Below are 7,651 nucleotides of genomic sequence, written 5' to 3'. Positions count from 1 at the left end.
CTTGTGAAGTCCACATTGATACCATTGGGCTGCAGGGTTCCCAAGCGGAATATGAGTTGCTGTTCCTGCAACCTTCGGGTGGCATCGTTGTGGCACTGCAGGAGGCCCAGGATGGACATGTCGTCTGAGGAATGGGAGGGGGAGTTGAAATGGTTCGCGACTGGGAGGTGCAGTTGTTTGTTGCGAACCGAGCGTAAGTGTTCTGCAAAGTGGTCCCCGAGTCTCCGCTTGGTTTCCCCGATGTAGAGGAAGCCACACCGGGTACAGCGGATGCAGTATACCACATTGGCAGATGTGCAGGTGAACATCTGCTTAATGTGGAAAGTCTTCTTGGGGCCTGGGATGGGGGTGAGGGAGGAGGTATGGGGGCAGGTGTAGCACTTCCTGCGGTTGCAGGGAAAAGTGCCGGGTGTGGTGGAGCTGGAGGGGAGTGTGGAGCGGACAAGGGAGTCACGGAGAGAGTTGTCCCTCCGGAAAGCAGATAAAGGTGGGGAGGGAAAGATGTCTTTGGTGGTGGGGTCGGATTGCAGATGGCGGAAGTGTCGGAGGATGATGCGTTGGATCCGGAGGTTGGTGGGGTGGTACGTGAGGACGAGGGGGATTCTTTTTTGGTTTTTATTGCGTGGATGGGGTGTGAGGGATGAGGTGCGGGTGATGTGGGAGACACGGTTGAGGGCGTTCTCGACCACCGAGGAGGGGAAGTTACGGTCCTTGAAAAACGAGGACAACTGAGATGTATGGGAGTGGAATGCCTCATCCTGGGAGCAGATGCGGCGGAGGCGAAGGAATTGGGAATAGGGGATAGCATTTTTGCAGGAAGGTGGGTGGGAGGAGGAGTATTCTAGGTAGCTGTGGGAGTCGGTGGGCTTGAAATGAATATCGGTTTCGAGGTGGTTGCCCGATATGGGGACAGAGAGGTCCAGGAAGGGGAGAGAGGTGTTAGAGATGGTCCAGGTAAATTTAAGGTTGGGGTGGAAGGTGTTAGTGAAGTGTATGAACTGTTCGAGCTCCTCGTGGGAGCACGAGGCGGCGCCGATACAGTCATCAATGTAACGGAGGAAGAGGTGGGGTTTAGGGCCGGTGTAGGTACGGAAGAGGGATTGTTCCACGTAACCTACAAAGAGGCAGGCGTAGCTTGGGCCCATGCGGGTACCCATGGCTACCCCCTTTGTCTGTAGGAAGTGGGAGGAATTGAAAGAGAAGTTGTTGAGTGTGAGGACGAGTTCGGCTAAGCGGATGAGGGTGTCAGTGGAGGGGGACTGGTCGGGCCTGCGGGACAGGAAGAAGCGGAGGGCCTTAAGGCCATCTGCATGGGGAATGCAGGTGTAGAGGGACTGGACGTCCATGGTAAAGATGAGGTGTTGGGGACCGGGGAATTGGAAGTTCTGGAGGAGGTGGAGGGCGTGGGTGGTGTCAAGGACATAGGTAGGGAGTTCCTGGACCAAGGGGGAGAAAATGGAGTCGAGATAGTTGGAGATCAGTTCGGTGGGGCAGGAGCAGGCGGAGACAATGGGTTGACCAGGGCATTCAGGTTTGTGGATTTTGGGAAGGAGATAGAAGCGGGCAGTGCGAGGTTGGGGAACGATGAGGTTGGAGGCCGTGGGTGGGAGGTCTTAGCACAGATACTGATGGCTGAAGAGCCAATTCTTGAGAGGCAGGTTTTGTCACAAGTGCTGAAAAGCTAATAATTTCCGTTGTGAGTTGGTGTTTTCAGCATTACCATCTGTTGCCAAGTTGCTGTAGTAACTGGTTAACATGGTGCATGCCAGCTCACAAGAGATGTAACCATTTTCCTCTGTGGTCAACTAGTGACTTCGAGGAGCAATAATCAATATCCAGTGTCTTAACATTGCTTGAAAACACCTTGAAGAGAAGTTATTAGTGTTCTCTTGGTTATCTGGCTCCAGTGACCTCACCACACGGAAAGTACTATTTTCACCATATTCACTTCTGTGTGTATTTGGCCAATCTTGAAAGCCTGCAACGTGACTGAGGCAATGAAACTATCTCAGTTTGATAAGTGCTAACAAATTTAGGAGCTCTGCTTTTGAGGGGACTGCTGCATTTGTGAGTTTGTCCTGACAGGAAAATTATTTTCATTCTCTCTACATCTCCCCACCCTTTCTCACCATTGTTAACACCACACAAGGATGGGAAAATTCTGCTCTGCTCTGTAACGAACAGGCAGTTTGATTTAGGTCTTATTCATCAATAATCATCAAGATAATAGTGCTCAAAAATCCCTTTTCCAAAATTACCACCACATTTATAAAGGACAAAGCAGCGGAGAGATGTAAATGTAAACAGAACTGAGTTACCTGGCATCATGGCTGATTGCCAAGGATTGGGGTTGCAGGTTGGCCCCCTCTCTTGTAGAAATTATAGGCTCTCCTTCCTTTCATTTCTAACCAGTGACTTTGCTGCATTAGTAGAAGGTGCAGCTCTTATTAAATTCAATGACAACTTATCAGCTTTAAAAAGCTGGTTATGAGACAATGATTATTTAATTATAGGGACTAGAAGGCCAAGTTTCACTGAGTTAAATTAGAAATGATATTCTCTTGTTGCTACTGGTATTGAATTGGCTCATTTCTCTCCAGAGCATAGAAGTGAATATAGTGAAAATAGCACACAATTTCCTGATCTACTTGGGGAAATTGAAACTCATGATAGTACTAGTAAACTTCACAAGATGATTGTTGCAGACAGCCAAAGGATCTATTCAAAGAAGTGAGTGCAGCACTGCATATTTCCCCACCCACAACTAACCCAAACCACACCCCCCCAGCCCCCATCACTGTAGCCTCCTACAGTTTCTCAACAATTCCAAAACTTTTGCCTCCAATACTCCATCTCTAAGTTTATTTCACGTGTTTTTGATGCCTGTGCGAAGAAGACTCTCCTGACATCCTGAAGTTATCTTCTATAGCTTGAACCAGTACATCCTCGTACTGTTTCTAAAACTTATTTTAAAATAATGATTACAGAGCACTCTCCAAAGATAGCAACTGCATGCACCTCATCCAGGACCCTTGGCATACAGCATGTATCGGTTTCACTACATCATCGTGGCACATCTCTGACACACTTCCAGTATGCTTTAATGTTGGACTTTGGAGCACACCAGCATTCTCATTATAATGCTGTTGCAAGAACACTTTGCATGCAGGGACAGGTACCCAATCCATGGACTGGATCAGGCTGCATCTTAGGGCTCCTTGTTCATTCACTTTGAGCCAACTTAGATGCTCACATTATCTCTGTCCTTGCCTTTTTACAGTATGTCCCCTCAACCAGAGCTAATGGGCTCACAATACCTCTATCTTGTGTTGCCTTTTAGCGTAAACACAAAACTAGGCAGCTCGTTATGGTTACCAGCAGTCATCAGTTAACAGGATGTACATGTTGCTCTGTGGCACTGTTATGTCAATCTGAAACCAGCACCCTATACCAGCCACGTATGGATCAAATGCACTGTCTGTGCTTCAAGCAAATGGCCATGTCTCAAAATCGAATGAGGGCGGTCCCCAGTTACATTTGGGGAGACACACTTCAGGCAGGGGTTCTTGGTACAGTAATTTGATAACAGGTTCCAGTATCATTCTAGGGGCTTAGGCTGGTCACAGACAAGATTCTCTGCTTGGTGGTGAGAAGACAAGTGTTGGGATTCCCACCGTAGTCTTTCCAGGACTCTTTCTGACATACTGTGGGTTGTTTTCTCCCAGAATGAGAGAAAGGGAGAGATTGAGTAAGATGAAAGTGGGTGGCACAGCTGTTGCTGCTGGTGCAGTTTGGGTAAAGGTCATGAGGTGTCTCAAATGAATAACAGGGCAGCACAGAGGTCACGCAGTATTAGTAGTGTGGGGAGTTAGAATGGGAGAGGGCAAGTGAGGTAAGATGTTGCATGCAACAGTGAGAGTGGTTGAATATGATCCTTTGATGGGAGGTGGATGCAGTAGCAGTGATGGGGTGAGTGTGAGCTTGCAGAGAGAAAATGGTGGTATTAGATGGTTGGAGCGGAGAAGGTCATTAACCTTTCTCCTACACTGCTGGGGTTCCTACAGATAATTGAGGTTGCATTATCCAGGCTGGCAAACTTGGACCAGACTGGCAGGGACTGGGTGTCCAGGCCTCTGCCACTGAATCTGGGGAAGAGGATGCCTCTCTCAGCACATGCATCTACCAGGGCCTTCATGTCTTTGTCTACAAAACAGCATACTAATTTCTCCTCTTCTGCCATATCCAGGCCCAATGTCACAAATCATACAGGACAGCTCCACAGTGACAGCACTTGACTAGGTGTACAATAGCCTTTTAAGCATGGTGCCAGTGCCGGGAAGCCCAAGGAAGTCCCAGCAGTGTCAAGTACTTATATCTATGGCGAGAGGGAGAATTAAGCTAGCATCAGATAATTTGTAGTATAACAGTGGTGTGATAGGTAGTTATGAGGTGAGTTTGGGTTGATCACATGAGAAAACATGCTAGGTCTCGCGGAGTAAAACCCTCCATGAAACTTCACAAAAGTTACACAATCAATTTCTGATAAAATTCAGCCTAATGTAACTAATACTTCCTTTTTCGGCTGTATAATACAACATTCTATTAGTTCTGTTGATTGCTGTTCTTCATCTGAAAGACATATTTGGTGTTGAATCTGTAAGACTCCCTTGTCTCCTTCAACTCAATTTTCTAACAGTATCAGCTCCATTTATGGAATATGCATATCATTGTTTTTGTTTCCCACATATATTACTTTACATTTATCTGCAATAAATTTCATTCCTCACTGATGAGCCCACTTTCGTACTTGGTCTGATTCATACTGTAATTTCTTATCTGTGTATCATTTCCTCTGCCCGATCCAGTTTGGTGTGATTTGCAATTTGACCGCTGCACATTAATTTTCTGAATCTCGATTGTTAATGTAAATTCATATGGTAATGATTCCAGTAATGAACCCCAAGGTATCCCATTGTCTAGCGAACGTTGCTCCCTCAATCCCCAACTCCCCCACCAACCCTTGTACAATTCATCAGATGAACACTTGTTGCTTTCTGCCCCATGTCAGTTTCTTATTCCTTCCATGGTTTACTCTGAATTCCTGAAAGATTGAGTTTGTTTAGTAACCTATTATTTAAGTAGAACTTATTAGAAGTCTTTTGGAAGTATATGTGCCCCATGTCCCAGTATTTGCCGTAGATCACTTTAGTTGTCACCTCACCAAATTTGTTGAAGGTGACAGGATCTTGCCTTTCAGAATGCATTCTGAATATTTTTAGCTAGATTAGTGCTCTATGGATAATCATCAGGTTTGGAAAGCTTTAAGACTAGTGTGTCTGCAGTTGGCTTCCTGGCTGCTCTACCCTGTCTGAAGCAGGCAGAAGGTTTGACTAGATTGAGATTTGGAAAAATTGAATATTTGATATAGCATTGTCAAATACTAAGAGATGCATATCTCTGAACTCTTAAATGTGAAAAACTTTGAAAGTGTGTGGGAATATTAAATATTTAGGATTAACTGTAGTCAATCCTCGAGGATATATTTCTCACTCATAATGAGATGAATTATAAGATTTTGCATTCTTACACTGGATAATGTAGGACAGATTTTGAATTAAAATCTTTTAGTTTTTAAGTAAAATCATTTGAAAGGTTTTATTAAAAAGCAAACTTTCACAAAAAAAATTAGCATGATCTCTATTGTTGTGTCTAAGTTATTAAAACACAGCTGCTCATTTTACTCACGTTCCCAGGTGGTTTTCTATATGCTATCTACAGACTAGTGTTGCCTAGGTAAAATGTAAAGAACACACTCAACCATGAATATGAAACTAATCCGGACTTGTGTTGGATTAGCTAGTTCAACTTCACTATAGTTTTAACAGAAAGATAGAACAAAGCCACACTGTGTTATGGACCATCCATAATTATCATCTTTGTCACGAGTACAATGAACACCCTTTACCATTCCTGTCCTGAATCCAAAAAGAGTGCTGTACAAAATTTGAAAACTGATCAGTTTAATGCTTATAGAATGTAGTATAAAGCAATAACCATCTCTCTCACACAACTTAGTGTTCTTGTTCAAACAATGACAATTACAGATGACCTCAATCTGACTATGTAAATTCACAGTAAGAGATCATGAGTGTGGACTGAACCTTCAACTTAACACTTCTTGGCAGTAATATATTTTACCATCAGCTGTAAAAGATCAGGTGAGTTTCATTTTTAATATCTATTGGCTTAATTATAAACGATACATAAGCTAAACATGGTTTTTTGGTATCTACTTCTTCACTCAAATATGGAAATATTTTTATTTTTAAAACATTTTATATACAGCACAACTAATATTAACTTTAATGTTCTCTGTGCATGGGTAGCGAGGGTTTTATCAAATTAGTTTGGCATTGTGGTGAAAGACTGCAGGCGAAACATTTCTGAAGAAGGGTCTAGGCCCGAAATGTCAGCCTTCCTGCTCCTCTGATGCTGCTTGGCCTGCTGTGTTCATCCAGCTCTACACCTTGTTATCTCCTCACAATAGTCTATTTTTCCCAATATGCTAATTCGAACATGCACTTCAATTCATTGCCCAAATTTTAACCAACAATGTGCATTTATATAGCACCTTGAACATTGTAAAACATCTGAAATAGCTTGACAAGAGCATTATTAAATTAATTTTGACAAGGAGCCACATAAGTAGATATCAGATGACTTCAAGCTTGGTCAGAGTAATTAGTTTTAAGGAATAATGAAGAAGTCCACAATCTCCTTACATTTATTGTTGGGGATGATAATGGAGGAGACATGGGAGTTGGAAATAACAAGATGGTTTGTAGTAAAGAAGAAAATCCTGGGGTTACTGTTGTGTTCCTGGATAATGCTGGAACAGTAGCTTTGGCAAAGGGGACCAGAATCTGCTCTAAGGTTTTACACTGTGCAGCCAGATCAAACAATGCATATTTAAGTCTGGTATTCTCCATTGATAATGAGATCTGTGTCCCTTGAAGTTAAGGGAAGGCAAAATGAGGGCTGCACACAGGAGAATGGCCACGGTGAGAAGAAATAATGGTTTCAATGGGATCTAATAGCATTGGGAGGAGATTAAGCAGATCAGCAGTTGCAGTAATGATGAATAGCATGCCAGAGACTAGATATTTTGGAACATTACATGAGTTGCAAATAGATTGCAAACCATATTATGATGAGCCAGGTTAGGCAGGTTCAGGAACAACTTCTTCCAGGCTGTTTTTAGACTGATGAATGGACTCTCTAACTTCAAATAGTGCTGATCTTGCCTAGCGCATGCCCTGTACGATCTAATCTATATGCCTCTGTTCTCACCCTATGATCTGTATGTTCTTGCTTACTATGATCTGCCTATACTGCTCGTAAACAAAGCTTTTCACTGTATTTAGGTACACATGACAATAGATCAATCAAATTGGATCAAATCAAATCAATGGTTTCCTTCATATATTTTTCTGTTAAAAAAACCTCTTCCTCCCAGATCCTTGAAATCTCTTCCCAATACATTTTCACCATTGCTGCTTCAACCTTACTTCATGTAGATTTTCACCTCAAATATTAACTTTTCTAATTCTTAGCTGAATACTCAACCGTTCACAGCTGCTTCTAAGTGTTA

At 43.2% G+C, this 7,651-nt stretch overlaps 1 protein-coding gene across 2 annotated transcripts in view; it reads right to left on the bottom strand.

Annotated features, from left to right (window-relative positions):
- The window catches only part of klf5l (Kruppel-like factor 5 like), a 75,313-nt gene that overhangs the window by 16,785 nt on the left and 50,877 nt on the right, over nt 1–7,651 (bottom strand). The window lies entirely within an intron of this gene.

Source organism: Rhincodon typus, chromosome 14, assembly GCF_021869965.1.
Source record: "Rhincodon typus isolate 14 chromosome 14, sRhiTyp1.1, whole genome shotgun sequence".
Lineage (NCBI taxonomy): Eukaryota > Metazoa > Chordata > Chondrichthyes > Orectolobiformes > Rhincodontidae > Rhincodon > Rhincodon typus.
This window is presented reverse-complemented; position numbering and strand designations above follow the sequence as displayed.